The 19,387-nt window shown below is 38.9% G+C and overlaps 1 protein-coding gene across 1 annotated transcript in view; it reads left to right on the forward strand.

Moving 5' to 3' along the window:
* Positions 1-465: 465 nt before the first annotated feature.
* Positions 466-19,387, forward strand: part of LOC104500110 (filamin-A-interacting protein 1-like) — a gene marked incomplete at its 3' end in the record, with an annotated part of 62,472 nt that continues 43,550 nt past the window's right edge. Inside the window, exon 1 of the mRNA XM_010143713.1 lies at positions 466-688. The remainder of the gene's footprint in view (positions 689-19,387) is intronic.

Below are 19,387 nucleotides of genomic sequence, written 5' to 3' on the forward strand. Positions count from 1 at the left end.
AATAATTGAACTCATCTGCTGTGAACACAAGTATTCTTTCTCTAGCAGTCTAAAATATATGCCTAAATACACATCTTGTACTTAGTGCTTTAAATAGTAATTACTCCCGTGAAGTCACTGGAAGCCCTTAAAAGGATTTGACAGTTTCCTCACAGTCTTTCAGTGAATGTAGTAGCTGGGCTGTACAGTGCTACATCCACTGATAATTCAGCAGCTGAGGAACTCAGCAAAGCCTGCTCCAAACTTCTCAGCTGTTGACAGGCTTGACTTGCTGAGAACACTGGTTAAATATAGCACAAGTGAGCTGAGCTCAACAAAGTCATTGCTGTAACACTGAGTGAAGAGACTAGAAGAGGGGAAATACAATCTGAGAACTAAACTGCCAAAGTCTAACACCACCTAGCAACTGCTGAAAAAACTTTTAAACAAAAGTCTGGGTGAGACACAGTCTGAGTATACCTCCTACTTCTCCTGCCTGGGATTTCTGCGAGAAGCAGCTCCGGTCTTCTGCTCTCTACCCCATTTCCTTCATTACTTCAGCTGCTGGTAGACCTATAGAAGTGGGAAAAGTTTCTCTCTTTGTGTTTTTCTGGGCTGGATCAGTCTACTACCGTCGTAGTGCTGTGGAACAAGCTACTGCAACCTTGTGGTGTAAAGGATATATTCCTAGGTTCGTGTTAGCTGACAGGTAAGACTAAGCTAATGATTCCAATGCATTCTTTTTAAAATAAGTGATTTTCTTTTCTAGTAACTGTTGGCTCTTTCTTTCTATGAACAATCTTCTGCATGATTTGAAAATGTCAGTAGGTGAAAGCTGGGGTAAAAAGGATGTGTTTTTCTGGTTTTGGGGTTTTTTAAACTCTTTCGTCACATTAAAACATTACTTAAAGATCTTTTGCCATTATTAGATTGAGCATAATCAAGTAGCTAGTAGTAATATGAAAAAATCTGTATAGAATTTGACACGTATCTTGCTTATAGCTGCTTACATGCTGACAGAAGACAAACCAACATTTAAGAATAGAATACATATCATCCCTTACCAGTGACAGTCTAGCAGCTATTAAAAACAGTGACAGCCTGTGTGATAAGTAAGAGGAAACAACCATTCAGTACAGAATTAACTGAATACTTTGCGACCCAGTACATTTGTACGTTTTGTTTCCTTTAACTTTTGCACACAGACACACCTGGTGCCTTCCATACTATCCTTGCAACAACACCTCTTGGTTCTTCCTCTTGTATTTATTTACTTAGAATGAATCTTGATCTCTGATGAGTTGATTAGCTGTATAATGCAACTGTCCTAAAGACTGACCTTCTCTTTATTGTACCCAAGTGTGCTTCACCTGGGTCATTATTGTTAAAGTGTTTGCTTCTGTCAGCAAAATAAATGAGAAACTAGTTGTCAGATGTTTTACCCTGACAGCAGAATGGAAGCCTGTTTGTCTGTTGGAAATGCGTATCCTATGGTCCCACAGTGGTCCTGTAATTTAAGGGAGGAATTGCTTACTATGATTTGCTTTGTCTAAACTGACAAAAGCTGTTTGGTCAGTTGAAGAATAAATCACCCCTGCACCCTGTCTTTTAAAGCCATTTTCTCCAAAGGAAATCTAGTATGCATGAATTTTTAAAAGATGTATGCAATATGAATTTAGTTATGAAGGCAAAGATTTAAAGAATGCACTTAACCCTTGCAAAAACCCTGTTCACAGATTTATGGTAGAATTGTCTCAGATGAAAAATAATTGTCCTAAAGAAGGAATGGACTGACTGAGTCTATGCTGGCTGTAGTGTTTGACACTTAGTTTGTGGACTCTGGGACTGCCTCAGGAAGATGAGAAGGTCTTGTTTTGATGAAATAATTCTAGTTTTATCGCTGCATACTATATAAATAACGTCAATTCTACATCTTAGCAGTGACACGCTTACAGACTGGCTGAAATTAAAATACTCCAAAACAACTTTGACTTGGTAGCTGAGAATGTAACTACCTGTGAAGCAATGAGATAAATGAAGTTATAGGATGGAGGAAAATGCTTAAAAGCAAAAATAATGTAGTCTACATTTTATTTCATAGCAAGGGGCACACTGCATAAGCACAAAATGGAATACTTTCTGGTGGCCATGATTTAATGTGATAATCATTACTGCGGAATTACTACATCACTATGGTATCCCAAACCTAAATCTCCAAAGGAAACTTTGGTATTACTTTTTAATATAGACATATCCTGAGAAAGTTATTTTTTCGTAAGAAAACTGTACAGTGAGAACTAAAACTGAGACAATGGGATTTGTACAGTTTTTTGTAATCTTGATATTAGAGTGAAAGTTACCGTTTCTTCTTTTGAGTGAGTTAATTGCCAAATAATAAACTGCAGAAATGGCAAATTTCACCCTCTGAATATATAGAGGTGACAAAATCTTGGAAAATGCTATGCTAATTATTGACTGCTTTTTGGTTTTAGTTGTTGCTCAGCTTAATGTATGGTTTTATAATTTTACTTTCCTTGCACAGTTTATTTTTAGCAAAATTTCTAAAAGCAAAAGGCAAATTTATTCGCCTGATAACTGTCAAATGAAGTGACTTTTGAACAGTCTGATAGCAACTTCCAACCCTAACACATGGAGTTGTGGTTTTACATACATCTGTCTTCCTTTCCACTTCAAAATGGAGGGGGAGGCTAAAATTACTCTTCTCAACAGGTGTCCACAAAAAGACTCTGGGATTTTCCAATTGAATCTGTGGAATATGTAATATGGCTATTCAACAGATGGTTTCATATTTGAAGAATAGCCAATGCTACTAATGACTACAGTGAAACCAAGCTCAATTTTATATCAAATCAAAAACTAATTTAGGTTTTGGCGATGCACTACATTGTAGAGATTTTCTTGGAAGACAAGTAGACATAGCATACACATTTGTTTTCCCTGTTATACATTATTTTGATTTTGTTTATATTCCCATAACTGTGGAATGAATAGCGTCGTTCATGGTACTAAAGACTGTGTATTTCTCCCAATCTAAATCTACTTCCAGACTCTCCCTATGGCTTATTCTTTCACCTTCTTTATAGCAATATTATAATTTATGCCCTCTTTTAGCCAATCTAGCCATGGCTGAAGTCAACGTCTTAACTGAGTGTTCTGTCATCCCCTCAGTCTTTCAGTCTCTGTATAGGACGTCTGATTCTTTTTAACACCAAATTCGAAGACTTGAAATTCATCTTCAAAGCTCAGCACTGTTCTGTCCCTGCCTATGGCTGCCCTGATTTACCCGTATTCCTCCTGCTCACATCTGGTGGACTATTAACTTTTGGCTCTGGTGTTAGCTGGTCCATCCTCTATGCTACTGGCTTTAGGAAGCTTGAAGTTGGCCTATTGATAAACAAGTTTTCTGTAGTGTCTCTCACTGTAGCACCTGCTGCTGATGTCATGGAAGGACTAAACTTGTCTACTAACAGAGCTATGTCAACCCAGGTAGGACTCCTGAAGGTAGCTCCTGGAAGCAGCTTGTAGACTAAGCACGAGTATATTGGGAAATCTCTACTTTTACTAGTGTGCCCTGTTTTGTTCCTCTGACTCACAATTTCACCAGTATAGCCATTTCTGTGCTAAAAGCTTTTTACTGATACAGGTGTATCAGTAGAACTCCTCCTGATACAGGTTCTTTCTGTTAGTACAGATTCCACTCATGCTTAATATAAGGCTTTTGGTAATCTCATCACTCAGCTGATGTGCCCCCAGGCATAAATTAAGACTGTGCCTCAGAGCTGTACTGAGTCAGAGGCCAGGTTTATGTCACTGAATTTAGAGTGAGATTTCCTTTGAGTTTAGCAAGATCAGGTCTTGGTGTTCATTAATGAACAGATAAATTTCCAGTCCTCTCAGGAGCATTCAACAAAATGGATCATCTATATTCCTCTCCAAATAATTTTTTTCCTAAGAGACATCTTACTTTTTCTCCAATTTCCTGTTTCTTCCCTTCCGTTCTCAAGTTCTGTTGTTGCAGTTTGCCGTACTATTTTAATACATAAACTGAAGGTGGGGGCAGGGATTTTGTCCTTTTACGTGTCCAAAAGGCCATTTTGAGAAATAGAGCTGCAATATTTGTGAATAAGCCACATTAAACATCAAGACAAAGGAAAAGGATCTCCACTTCATCTATTCATACTTCCTGTTTCCCAAAAATATTTAGTATATAAAGTCTAAAATAAGACCCGAGCGCTAGAAAGATAAAACAATGTGTGATAAGATACTGATAACTTACTGTATAGAGAAGTTTAAATATTTCTTTGAGAAGCACAAATACCTATGCTTTTAGGCTTCATAATATTATTCTGGCACTTTTCATTTTTAGCCTTTTTTTTAAAATTTCTCTTAGTGTTTTCTACTGAAGGTTGTTTCCTAATTCTATACAGCAAACTGGGAATTATTTGGGGAATACTGGCTTTTCTTGGTATTGGAGTATATCAGATAACTGAGGAAACAGTTCTTTCATAAAGAATTAAGATTTCTTAACATCTCTTTCTCATTTAGTAGCTAGTATTTCTACCAAGTTAGTGATACTAGAAAAATAAAGCATTTATAGCACAATGCTGTAGTTATTCTTTGAGGTACTGGTATCCAAAGCACGGGAACAAATGTGCCAACTTCCTGTTCAGGAGACATGGTTGTGTGGCACCTAATGTACGAGTGTATTTGTGAAAATTGTGCCTTTCTGGATACTCAATTAGACTTTTCCTATTATTTTGGGTTTTTTTGATCTACCCCTCCAGCTTTTGCAGATGATCTGCCCTTTCAGTGTTATTTTTTATTCTCACCATCATTGCAAAATAAGTACCAACATCAATTCAAACACAAAGTCTTTCTAAATTAGGATAGCTCTTTTCTTTGTTAATTCAGGATGGTATTGTCCTATCATTCTCATTCAGCTTTGGCTGGACTGTATCTCTAAATCTTTTCTACAAGTAGAGCACACAAATGCTAGCTCTAAAGATGATACGTAAGTTTACATAGATTGTGGTTTCCTCCAAAATGGTTTATACACTCTGCAAATACAGAGAAAGAGACGGTTCCTGCAATTAAAAGCATATATCCTAAAAGCACAATTGCATTCTATTTTGAAATCATTCTTCTATAGATACACAGCTGTTAAAATACATGCTTTATCGTGAGTTGTTTAGCAAGCTATGTTCTGAGGTTATGAAATGGCATTACTTTTTTTGCCCCGCCCCCCCCCCCCAGTTAGTAGAAAATTGCTATGTGTGGTTTTGTAGAACGAAAAATTCCAACATTCAATTCCTTAATTTTGCAGCTTTATGAGAGCTGAAACTTAATCAGTAATATGTGTATGTGTGCACATGTGCGTGCCTTTTATAAGGAAAGAAATGCTTTTTGGCATTACAGAATGCATTGCTGAAGGAGTGGGACAAACACATCCGAAAGTACAGGGAAATAGGCTGGAGCTTGTACTTTTTCCCTTAAATGGGCAACCCATCTAGTTGCTGTTAGCTGACACAAGCAAAGGGGGTGTGTGAATCTAAAAGATTGCTGTGCATTGTCCAAACGAGTTTCATTTCATAGCTGATAAAATGGCAACTAAAATCTGTGATGTGGGCAGACTCATTCAGATATAAACTGGTGGGTTTTTAGAACAACAGCAAAAACCTCGATGAACTTGCGATAAACTTTTTCAGTTTGATTTATATACTTTAAGAGATCTTTAATACATTAATGGTTGCTTTCTTTGCTTTTCCTTTTTGGGGAAATGGTGTCAAAGGGTATAATGTTTTGTGATTTATGCTGTTCAGAAGTTTGTTTTAGTGCGTATTTAAAAACAGTATTTTCGAAGATTAAGTCCATTTTCTATCTGAAGTGCACACTATTTAGAAGCTTGTAGGTTTGGTTGGGGGGAAGTATAAAACTGGATAGTAAGAGCAAAGGCTTCACTAACAAAATTTAGAAAAAAACAGAAAAAGTGGATTCTATTGTAATAACTGAAAAGGATTTTATTTTTCTTTTAGAAACTGGTTTAAATGCTGCTCCTATTAAAAAAAAAAAGGACTTGAAAATTAAAGCTCATGTGTCCTTGGAACAAGAATTTTCATTAGAGTTTATCATACTGCTTGTATTTTTCAGAAAATATAAAGCAAATGAATGCAACAGAAAGTAGGAGTCTGCTAACATCAGTGTAATCGAATTGCTGCCAACTTGCCTTGTTTATCTAGGAGATCTCTGTGAAAATAAGGTCTTTCCCACACATGCATGAGTCATAGGATGTAATGGGGCTAAGCGGACTTGCTTCAGCTTTCTAATGTGCACATATCTAAACTAACCTGTTTCAGTGCCTGTTCCTGTAACTAACTGAGATCTAGCCTGACAACAGGAAGGGAGAAGTGGTGGTGAGTTCATGGTGCTATTTCAGTGCAATAACCCGAATGCTAAGGAAACGATGCAATTTCCATTTATTGGAAAAACTGCAGTTACTGTGACAACAAATAACACATTAAAGAAAAACACACACAATTTATTATCAAGTTCAAATTTGTGAACGTAGGAGATAGAATATTCATAAAACCTTACACTATTGAGTGTGACTCAAAGAACATTTTTGCTTTTAAAATACCTAATCTAGATTATTGAAAAAAATATCCCTTTAAAAGCCATAAGCAAGGGCATAAATGAAAGTGTGGCAAAGCACGTGTGGTTAACCATGGCTGATTTGGTGTTGAGCTGACTAAAATAAAAAAAAAAAAATTGGCGTATATTTCTCATGCTATAGCTATTCAATTCCTGTGTCTGTCAGTCTTACTTATCCCAAAATCTCATTTGTCCCACCATCTGTAATCACAAATTCTCTTGAATCTAACTTTTAGGTAAACAGTACAGAACAGTAGTTCTTCTATAGTGTCTTATTTATCTTTTTTATTCTTTGACAAGGGCTTCTGTAATAAAAAGAAACATGAATTAGATTCCAGTAGCTTGAGGAACTGAAATCCTTATCTGGTAAAATACTTAGAGAAAAATAAACATTCCAATTTTTTACTCTAGGAAGGAGACGGAAGGGAACGATGCCATGATAGATGTCCTCAAACATATCAAACAGTGCAGAACAAGATGTCCCTTCTGCATGGGCATGATGCATTTCTGGCAAACAGGATTTCTAGATGGAGTTCCAGTTAACCTGAGACTAGCTCAGGCTCTTTTGATTTAGATAAGCCCTTGGTTGTGGAAGCATCTAAATATACCTGGTGGTGATTTCTGTACCATGAAGCAATGACAAAGTAATGTCCTAGTGGTACTCAAAGGGCTGTGGCAGGCAGCCTTTCTATATAACATTTCTCATACCTATTAGGAATAACCACTGAAGACAGGTATTCTTCTTCTCTTTAATTCAATCAGCAAGTAATGTTCCTAAAGCTAGATACTGTAACCAAAATTTTGCCATCATCGGTAGAGATGAGTGGAAAAAAGCTAGGGAAATCTCACAGGCAGTGGAGTACGGAGGTCTCAGATCCTATTGTACTTGTCTAGAGCAAACTCAGCACTTGCTACAGAGAGGAACCTGAGGAGCTAATATGACTTGCACACACACATAGAGGTCATACAAGTTACCCTTGCAGCTTTTTAATAAAACAAGCTGCCATATGCTCCATTGTGGGTTAAGTTAGTGAGAAAGTTGGTGAGATTTAGGAAGAAGAGATCATGCTTTGAAAGACACCAAGATAGAACAGACAAGAAGCGCTTCAGCGGGAGGCCGGGAGGCTTAGTGATTTAAAGCTAAGGGCATCTAAACCGTGGGTTAACCATAACAACATCTTTAACTACCTGCCTTGAATCTATATGGGCAGTGGTTTTAAAAGTAGTTTATGGGTTGGAGAAAATCGTACCTAAACTCATTTTTAAGCTTTCAGAGAACATGTTCTTAAGCTCCAAAATATTTTGGAGCAAGTTTTTATTAGAAAAATGGATGGAGTACAGTGGAAGTGCTATTGCTACAGAATTTGATCTATTTGTAAATGGAAATACACAACAGGATTGCTGTGGTACTTGGGGGCCCAAGAGGAGCTGCTCAGAGCCCTCTCTGTGGCAGTGACACAGCTGCTTGGCTCCAAGAGAACAAATTCCCCTCAGTGATACTAGTTTCTAGCCCTGGTTCAGTATCACTACCAGCCACACAGCGTATATCACCACATGTCTCTGAGAACTAATGAAGTGCTAGAAAAATACCTGATGTTAGCTATAGATAGTGTAATGAGTTTCTCCTTGGCTTAGATAGCACAAAGGAAACATAGGAAAATACCAGAAATAAACTCAATAATCTGTGTAAATGTTCAGTGAATACCCTGAACACAACACAACAGTTTGTAACAGTTTGTTAAGGAGAAACAATTCTAAAGGCTGCTGTTGTGAACTCAAAAAAACCCCCTCCAAGTCAGCAGTGAGTATCTAAAAATGAGGCAAGCCTAACTGCACACAAGAAGGGTTAATTTGGATATCTCCAGCATTAGTTGTATAAACAAAGACTAAATCACGCTGCAGGTATTAGGCCGTAAGAGTGACAGGACATCTGATAGATTGCTTATTAATCAGAAACACTTTGCTAAATTCAAGTTCCCTCTCCAAAATATTCATGCCATTCTTCAATTTTGTTGTTTATCCCTTTCAATTAATGTCACCTTAAAATGTGAGGCGCTAGGTATCGTACTGGGGAGAAGAAGGATGATTAAATGGCTGTCTTTCACATCCATGATTCCTTGTATGACTCTCAGCAGTTTATTTACTTCTACACTTTTAATAATACCTTGGGATGTTACAAGAATAAATATAGTAGTGACATTGACACCCTGAGATGTTGCAGTATTGAACATCATGTCAACAGCTTTGAATAAGGAAACTTAAATAGCCCTCCTTGGAAACCAGATTCTGCTGGGAGAGGTAGCAATACAAGTTGAATTAGTCTGAATGACAAGAATATGTATTTTTAGAGGAGCTCCGCAGAGGGAAGCATAGCTGTGTCCTGAGTTGTGGGTAGCAAGAAATCAGCCATTCTGGTAAAGCACAGCAGAAAAAAAAAAAGGGGAGGACCAGGGATGCGATGAGGAAGCTGCAAGAACAAAACCATACCAAATTAAAACCAGAGTAGTGTCAATATTGAGATGTTTCAGGAAAAACAAACCCATTCCCTCAGGTTCAGTGGTACCAGAAGTAATTCATAGGTGCTGTCAGCTTGTGAGCCTGTTGTTATTTTGGGAGTGCTCAGGATAGGCTGCCTGGTTCAAGAAGGAGGCTGCTGGGGAAAAAAAAATGGTGGAAAAAGGATCTTTGAAGGAAGGAGTGGGCAGGTGGTGACTGTCCAAATTAGCTGGTGTGGTGGTGCAGCTCTAGAGCTGCTGGGGGAAGGCCACACAAACCCCATGTACTGGCTGGGAAAGAGAGTGCCTAGAAAACAGGAGTGTCCTGCAGTGCTCTGTCTCCTGCATGCTCAGCGAGTACTCAGTCTCCAGCCCTGCCCGCTGTGTTAAAGCAATGGTGACAGCTCAGGTGACTTGACAATGGACTTTTTTGATAAGGACTTACCCTAGCGATTAGGTTGCCATTACACAACTCCTACTTTTAATTAAAATTAGAGAAGAACAGTCCTCATGTCTTCAAGAGAGTTGAACTCTTAAGAGCTCTAGATAATCTGATGCCATGGTGTATTGCTTTAAAATCTCCTGAAACACAGCTTTGGAAGATTATCTCAAGGTTTTGAATGTGTACAAATTGCAATGCCAGTAGGCAGAAGGGACAGTGAGTCTGAGAGCAGGACAAAATCTCATGCTCATGTATGTGCCATAGCACTGAAGAGGCACGTCAAGGTTTGCAGCCACAGCTGCCAAAACACCGTTGAAGGCAATGCAAGTCTACTGGACCATGACCTGCCATGGTGTAACAGCAGTGACAACTGCAAAGGCGGGCCCAAACCTAGTCCAGATCAAAGTAAGAGGTCTGGAAATTATTTCTTAGTGTACATTAAAGCCTTGCTAGACGGTAAAAGAATGGGGTAATAAATGACCCTTCCTTTGATTTCATGAAAGGGAGGTCAGATCTTTATTGTGAGATCTTCCCCTCATAGAAGGTGTGAAATGTGGAAGTCCAAGTAGCTACCATGTACCTGGGTGTACCAGCACAGGCTGTGCAGGGATCACATCCCTTTGGGCATGATGCAAGGAAGGGTTGTAGGAACATAAGGAATACACCTACCAAAAAAGAGTAGGGAAGAGGGAAAAATGAGTCTCCTGGTGTGGTTATGTTAAGCTGTAGGAAAAGGGAGTGGAAAGGGAAAGAAACCAGTGGCACCCTTTTATGTGATCTCAACTAGCTTTAGGAAATGAGTTAATTGCACTTGAAAAATAGGGGCCCACAGTAACCACATTTTCAAGGTTCAAAAAACCCTAGGGAGTTGCATATGTACCAGAGTTCTGTACTGAAACATAGCAGCATTTCAGCAAACAATTTAGCACTGTGAAGTGTGAAGCTTCTCCCCATGTGTACAATGGTAGCTCTCATTGTCTTACAAAGAACGTCATACCATTCCTTAGCACACCATGAGTTCAAAAGATTTGTTTAAAGTCTCACAGTAAATTGTAGCATATCATCAGGCTGATTTTTTTTTTTTTTTAAATTTAGGGCTTTTGCTCTTTTTGTTTGTTTGTTCTTTCACTACAGAAAAAAACAAAGTTAAACCCTCGGGGTTTTGGACCTACTGTCTCAGGTTTGAACCTAATATTTAATCTCTATGCTCCCCTGGACAGCCTACCTCATTCTTCTTGTCCTGGTGTAAAAACAAGGGGCTCTGAGAGACAGCTAGTAACTCCATTTCAGGGTGGTCATTTGGTTGCTTTTTGAATCAAGCAGCTTGAGATGCTTGAAAACAACTCAGTGTATCTCCCCTAGAGGATACATATACATCACATCTCTGATATGTCTAAGCTCCCTTGGCCCCTGTCCAGGAACATCCACATTTCCTGACTCATGGCAATGTACCCTGTCTGGTTGTACTTCATTAGCAGCAGCTCAAAAATCAGAACAGTATTCTGCCGTTGCATAAGTTTTTCCAAGCAGTAAACAATAACACCCCACCACAGGCTTTATTACATTTATCTTGGAATTCAAGATCTAGAAGAGACTGCTGCTTATTATTTTCTTTAATGGCCACCTAAAAAAGACTGTAAGATGTTCTTCCTTAATAAATATTTTTAAGATAGCTTAGTATCTTATTCCTCAAATGTTCTTAAAAGGAAGAATAAATGCTACAGAAGCTATAATAAGCCAATACTTTTTCTTCAACCTGATAAACGTGGTTATGATTTCTTGTTATCTTATCAATTATATTGTTACAGCAGTACTTTTGCATCAAAAGGGTGAGAGTAAATTTAAGCGTATGGAAGCTGAAAATAATTAGAAGGAAAAATTACGTTTTTATAGGAGTCTTAACATACCTATCAGAAGCATTTGTTTAAAACATTGTAAAAGCAGTAGCATTAACTGTTTCAAAGCAGGTTTGAAAACAAACAGTCCATGACTATTACTGGGGTTCGTGAAAAGAAAACTCCGTCTGACTCTAAAATCTATTTTGGAGCTACGACTGCTCCACTCCCCTGCCTGTGGCATGATGCAGCTGCTCTTTCTTTAATATTTTTGCTGACAGCTACAGCTGACAGATAACATTTCAGTTCATCCCAACATCAACCCTATCTCAAGGCTCCCTTACTTAAGCTGAAAATGCTGCCTTCCTCATGACTTTACCTGCATCACCGTGCAACTCTGTAACTATGCAGTTAGTCATACTGGTCACTTGTAATGGAGCAGCAGAAATAGGGCTGTCAGTCGGGCCAGGTGCTGGGGGAGCGCATCAGCCATCCCACTGTACAAAAGGCACAGCAACAGCTCCTCTTCTTTCCCTTCATATCCTTTTCCATGCTTTACAAAAGGAGGGACCGGGACCTTGGAATAAAAATAATATTGCATATATAGCTATGCAATATGTCAAGGGATATTTTATGTTTTACATTAATTGTCACGTTACATCTTTGTTTTAGTCATATATGTTACCATGGTCAATATGAAAAAATACTGTGTCCATCTTAATGTATAAACCCCTAGCAAACTGCCTTTAATTTCTTGGTTCATAAAAGTTTTCATGTAATAACCAATCACTCAGTAGCACCGTGGTGATTGACGCAAAAAAAGGAAGTTTTCATAAATGCAGCACTGTTTTCCCCCCAGACAGAAAACAAGAACATTTGCAGAGTGACCAGTTCTGCCCCTGTACCTCTGAAGCTATGAGAGAAGAAGGTGGTGGGGGATAGCTTTCAGAAGTAGCCAGCATGTAAGAGATAGACACAAAGAGAAAAGTGGGAAGGAGGCTTTGCTCAGTTTGTCCTTCAAAAGAATTCCCGGGAAAATTAATTGTGATTAAAACTATACATATATCTGATTTTTTTTGATTGATTGTTCTATCAAAAATAAACCAACCCAAATAAATGCTTTGTTATGTTTTTTCAGGATTTGCTCTGAGGCACATTAGTTTTTGTTTGCATTAAATATTTTACCAGGCTCAAAGTATTGTTTTCATTATGAAGCTATTCTAGCAAAATTTAAAGAACAAGAGGTCAAGTGGGAGTTTGGAACCATGAAAAAAACCCAAAACACCCAGAAAGGATAAGGTCAGAATACTTTATTGCTACAACACAGGGATTAAAACACAGTGTTCCACCTACCAAGAAAATACTTTATAAACGAGATATTCTGAGATGACTGCTTCACTCTTTGCAGAAAAAAAAATCTACTTTGTGTGAAATATTTGAATATTCACCAGAGCAAGAGCTGACACTCTGGAAGACCCGATGCTACATGCAAAGTCACAGACTTGTTCTTACTCCCTGTGACACAAGATTCACTCATTTTTATTCAAAATACCCATTTGAGTCATGCAGGCAATTTGAACAACAGTTTCCTTCTGTATAGTAAGAACTTAAAACATTACTGGGCTTTGACAGGGAGCTGGGACATGTGGAAAAAGAGGGCGGAGAAGCCATTTTCTCATCATTTTTCTGTCTCACTTTGGTAGTACCTCAGACTTCTTGTGATGTTATTGTGGTGGGGGGAACTGATTGGAAATAGCAAAAGGAACCATTTCTGCAGTTCATACCTCCCATTTTCATTTTTTGTTTTTCGGAAATTTTATACTGAATTTGACTCAAATCTGCCTCAGAGTTCTCAAAACTAAGCATTTAGGTGGAATGAATTGTTTGCTGGGAGAAATTGCCCAGTGTAATTTTAGCTGCAGGCTCCAGTCAAACTGTTCTGCTTCCAGTCCCACTGCAATGGGAATCACTAAGGGGCAAAGCCTTGGCACCAGGACAGATGCACAGCTGTAACACCAGGGCTAAGTGAGAAAAGCACATCCTTCACCCTTTAGAGATAGTGTGCAGGTGTCCCAGCCGTTCTCAAGGCCACAGGAGCTGATTTATATACTGGAGAATATTGGTATTACCCTCCATTTGCCTCATTAGAGAGAACTGAATCAAGCACAAAACCATCACTGAAAAAAATCTACTAGTACAAATAAATAATACGGTGTCACTATACTACGAAGAATAGCAACAAACCTAGGTTTTCTGTGAGTCAGGTCATGATACAGATTATGTAGCTTTTGACAGTTTAAGAAATACCTAGTGTAGGTATATTATTGTATTTTAATTTTATTTATTTTCTTTGGTACAACTCTCCTTCTATGGGCTTATAAAGGGTGGCAAAAACTTTGCAATTCTGTCATGCAGTTCAGTGGAATCATCTGAATTCTAACTCAGGAGTAGCTTTTTGTCTGTGTAACCCCTAAAATCGAAGCAGTTCCTTTATGGAAACAAGCCTGCCTTGAACAGCTTGCATGGAAACTCCACTGTAGTTAAAAGGTCAAAATTCTCAAGGACATCACAGAAAAGTCTGACAGAGATAGGTTCATCTTTAAAATGCTGTCATAGAGCATTGCAGGCAGGAAAACATAAATTGCAGAGTAACGTTATTTTTATATATTTACAGAGTGCTGCCAAAATAGGTCATTTGCAGATCAAATAAAGGAAAAAACTTAGCAAGTTTAGCTGAAACCATTGCAAGGAATATTTAGAAATTTCTTAGGGCATCTTTGAGAATGCGCTCTGTATGTCAGCTCAGCAATCATGACCATCTCCTTTTTCCATATACTCTCTAAGAAACCATGAAATCCACTGAGAATAAGATAGTGAACATCAGAATAGGCACTGCTTCTGACGTTTCCATTACAAACCAAATTATATTAATTTGTTTAATAAAACCTCTGGTTTTATTTTTAGCATCCTTAAAAATGCTTCTTTTTGAACACAGAAGGGAGGGCATGGGCTTATTGTTTATCAATACAAGTACATTCTGAGTCTCATCTGTTTAATTCTAGAAAAAGAACTAGTTGATCTAAGTCAACTGTTTCAATAGTTTTCTCTAATTTTCTTTGTGAATCCTTCCTTAAAGTAATGAGAAAAGCGGGGAAAATCACGGTGTTCCATCCATATACTTTTGTGAGGCTGACACAGATTTTTCTGGTCTTGAAAATAATCTGAAACTCTCTGAGGTATTTGAAGGTTTTCTATTAGTCTCATGTTTTGTCGTGTGTTAGCAAAATATAGCTAATCATCTGGGAATGAGCACTAGATGAAAACGGGAAGTGTAAATGTGAGCAGATATTAAATGCTATATTAATAGTCAGGTATCTGACTGACTTACAAATGCATTGTTAAACTGGGACGTAGAAGAGAAGACATATGACAGAGCAACTTGGTAACAGGACCGCTATCTAAGTTTGCCTGACATTTTTCATTAGAATCTAGTCTTGTATGAAGCCTAGTTGTTTACAGCTTTGCCAGAGTTCAGTTGTTCAGGCTGGATGTCTGGCAGAGTCTGAATTGTTTTTGGAATTTTCAGCTAGAATGCTTTGAGCATTTCCAAGAATATGAGATGAGAAAATTGTTGTCTGCCCATGTTAAAACAATCCCATAACCATTTTGCTGAAGAGGTTTAATGTCTCCATGCTCCAGAGTGAACTACTGAAACTCAGCCAGGGAACTGCTCTGTGGCAGTGAATTGACTTTTGCCATCCCTGTGAAAATTATGCTAGGTTAAGAGACACTGAAAAAAAGTATTTCACCGAGGATACCCGGTAGAGATTTATAGCTGACTTCTCAGAATAGCCTACATATGATGATGCTGTCCCAGTTCCTCACATCTCACCCATTGCAGCTGGCTTGCGCAATGCCATTTCCAGAGAGCACCTCCATCTCAGGGTTGCAGGTTTAGGCAATACTCTTCCCACAGTTACTTCTACATCTGATGCTACAGCTCCAAAAACAAGGTGAAAGCTCTTGGTTTTTCTGTTTCCACAATACTTCGTCAGCAGAGCCTGTGCCATGGTGGGAAAAAAATGTGTGGACAGCATGATTGCTCTTGCTGTTAGGGAGGGACGCTGGAAAGGAATAGCACTGTGACAAACCCTTTTATGAAACCTTCGTAGTTGTCAGTCAGAATCTCTTTGCCAATGATAGATATTGTCCATCACTTTTGCTCTGGTATGGAAACATTGTCTTCAGGGAAGTGGAGGATAATCAGCAATCACACTGACCCTTTGCCAATGTAAATACGCTTTTATTAGGAATTTATCTGGATCTTCAGCTGACTCATTTGGAATCAGAATTATCTCAGTTCATTTATCTCTGTGGCCTGAGATTTCTGTCATTGCTCTGTTTGACATTCACCATCACCTGCCAGGCGAGCTGGACTTTTCTCTGGGTCTCAGTGTCCACCTCAGCTGACCTTCCAGCTGTGAGCTTTGGAAGAGATGTCTCAGATCCCTTTCTAACAGCTGCAACAGTGCGGAGTCCAACCTCACCCATCTGCATGGCACTACACTTGCCTGAAAAGCTCTCTTAGTGCTTCTCTTTGGATTTGGGCAGAGGGCGGGTGCCTGAGGCAATTTGCTCAAACTGCTTTACTTTTGTAGAAACAGCTATGGCAGCTGCTATCCCCATATTTTTACCATGCTTGCTGTTCCTCTTCTCTCTGCTGCACGCCCCTTCAGGAATTCTTTCCGTCTGACTGTGCCATCTGTCTGAGTGAGAACATTTGCTTGCCCTTCTCTGAAAAATCAGGGTTTTGCAGTTCTGCTGCGGTTTTGTAGAGCAACGATACGTGGTTCCACTTCTCACTGTTGTATCCTTGTCTGAAAGCAATGTGGAAATGGCCATACAGAGACTGTTAAGACTGAACAAACCAAAAAACCCAGCCAGACCATTTTAATAAAGCTCAGGGACCAATATTTCCACCTGAACTATTGTAATTAATGAGCATGGCAGATGATACTTTAGTAAATGAGTCAAAGCTAGTAACACTTCATTGGGTCTTCTTAGTTCCTCATGGACAATTGTGCACAGGATTTGACAAGACTATCTCCTTTTCAAAATTAAACGCGAACAAGACAAAAAATGCCAGCAGAAAAGCTTATTGCAACCATATGTGGTTTTGGAGGATTGTCTTTTATTGAACAGCAGTTCATTGAGTAACATAAAAAATTCATACAGGCAATTCTAAGCTCTGTCAGAGAAGAGAATAAGGGTTTCTTGATGCATCAACGGCTAAACCATAAACAGCCAACAAACCAACCAGAAACTCTAATAACCACTTTGAGCCCTTAGCTTCAGCAGAATAGAGTACACAACTTCTACGTAGCAGGAACATCAGGCCATGCAGGGCTTTCTAGGCTGTTCCATGCAGAAGTAGAGCATTGGGGTTTACAGCAACTGGTAAGGATTTGACACCAGCTGCATACCTTGACCCTATTCTCCTGTGAAAGGACACTGGCAATGCCTTAGAGTTCGGGGATTTGTTCTTTCTGATAGTGAAGCTGAAACTCAGAGGCAACTCCATGCTGAAGTGACAGCATGAAGTAAAAAAGACCACCCCTCTTCTTGCCTGAGTTTCCATTGTCCTGTGTACAATGCATGTTGTTAAAATTAGAAACAAATATATCACAATTTTAAAGCAAACCGAAAAGTCTTTTATCTGCCAGCATCCCTGTTCAAATCTTTCTCCATGAGCTGATGAATTCATCTGACATAAGGCAGAGCAGAGGGTGCATTTTTCACAGAGCTTTGGGTGATGCGTATTTTACCAACTCATCCATGAAAAGGGGATTCTTGAACAAAATGGCTAAGTGAAAGGAGATAATATTAAAAATATGCTTATATGGAATTTTAGTTGTGACATGCACTGTGAACTTTGCTAATGATTTCGGGTATCAGACTATTCTGCAATTAAGAAACAATTCAATATACTTTTTAATTGTAGCTCTGAAAATGTAATTAATGTTTCCAGTACTTCTATCTTAAATAGTCTTTCTGGGCTTAACAATAACTTGGATACAGATTGTTTAAAAATTTGCAACTCCAACATTAATTCAGCTGAAAACTTTGAGAAACAACTGTTACATCAGCAAATATAAATCTCTAAATATATGTAAGATTAAGATCCTTGCTGTTAAAGGTATTCACCTTAATTTTAGGTGCTTGAGACATTACAGAAAGCTTAAAAATACTGCTGAAAACAGTGCTGTGACATCTGAGCCATGGCACACAACTCCCTCACGTGCCCAGTGACAAACAGCATGCTCTGCCCTTCTTTCTGACCATGGGAAGAGTTGATTTAGGATTTAATTTAAGGGTGAGGCAAGCGCTTTTGAGATAACATTTTGCAGTCCCTTGCTGCTCTGTTCTTATTTGCAGGCCCATTAAATACAGTTTTGCAAGAACAGCTTTCTCATTTGAACTGCTCAATAAGGACAACATTCTTTTGTGGTTTAAGACTAACATAAGCCAGTTCCAGAGCACCTGGCAAGAGCTATTATGGTTTTTGTGTACTTCAGACACTTATCTTGTATTGTTGCAGGGTCTGAATTACAGATTTTCTTCTAAAAATAGGAGTATTTTGCTCCTGGACAATAAAGGGAACATAACATTTACATTCGAAACAAGCATCCTCAGTGAGATAACAATAATGTTGTAATGTCAGAACTACAGTGGGATAAAGGAGCCTCCTTTCAAGGGCCCCAGCCAAGCCATAGTAATTTAAATTAATTAGCTGTGCATCAAGTCCTTCAGTTTTAGCTCCATGTGCTGTCATAAGCAATCAGATGAGAAGAAAGAAGTTTACTAAATTAGTAGTAAGCCACCGATTAGTTTTCCCAAGGTTTAAGGCTCTCACTCTCTCTGTGCCAACCCCCGCAATTCAGTCATCTTCAGGCAGCTCTACAGCATAATTTGTGGCAGCTGGGGACTGCATTTGTGCTCTGCTCTGGGCAAGCAAACAAACCAGTGATCACACAGACCAGTGGCCAAAAGCAGCTAGCAGGGCAGAGCAAGTGCAGAGCAAGGATTAGAAACTTCCCCTGAGCATGCTCTCTGCCTACAGCTATTTTCGATTTAAGAGGTTGCCTGAACCTGATGTGGTTTATCTGGTTAGCAATCTTAAGTGACTGTTTCTTCCAAGTATTTGTACTGTCTCTCTCCAAGCCACGTTAACTTCTTCATCAATGGGCAAGGTGTTCTGCAGATCTGCTGATCAGCGTGTGAAGAAATTCTGTTTTGTTGTCAATGGAGACTGCTTCAAAGCTGAGTACGGGAAAAATAACCAGCCAAAGAGAAACAGGTGCCAGAACATGACAGGAGCATAGACTAGTTTTCTCCTAGAACTCTATGGGTTTGAAAGATGTCAAAGTCACCCATCTTCCTGGCTTCCTTCCAAGACACAGCCAGGACGGGAGACAGTCAGTGCTGGAGCCCTGCAGAGCCCAGCTTCCCGAACTGCGGACGAGCAAGGAAGGGTGAAGGCAAATGCTCTTTGGCTGCCACAATGTATAGAAATGATCTGATAACTCTGTGAGGTTCTTGAGCACAGATTTGCATCTCATAGCAAATTAATAGAAAACCTGCACATGAAATTGTTGCCTAGGAGTCTAGATCTAGAATTAGTACCATAAACTTTCTGACCATCCCTAGACTGTTTCTCCCTAATATTTCAAAGGAGCACGGAAACCAGCAGTCCTTAAGGAGGCTTTGCTCTACTTAAAGCACTCATAATGGAGACTCAAATCTACAGTGCGAGAGAATCTTTAGTGAAGCCCTCTCTTGCATCTGAAAAACACACCTGAACTAAAGAATGTGGCCCTTTAGGATTTTCTCAGACAGTTTTCAGGGCGCTGACAATTCTTTGTTGACTAACTTGTGAAAAAAATTCATGGTCTTTGCCTTGTTCAGGT

This window comes from Buceros rhinoceros, unplaced genomic scaffold (genome assembly GCF_000710305.1).
Source record: "Buceros rhinoceros silvestris isolate BGI_N320 unplaced genomic scaffold, ASM71030v1 scaffold13339, whole genome shotgun sequence".
Taxonomy (NCBI): Eukaryota; Metazoa; Chordata; class Aves; order Bucerotiformes; family Bucerotidae; genus Buceros; species Buceros rhinoceros.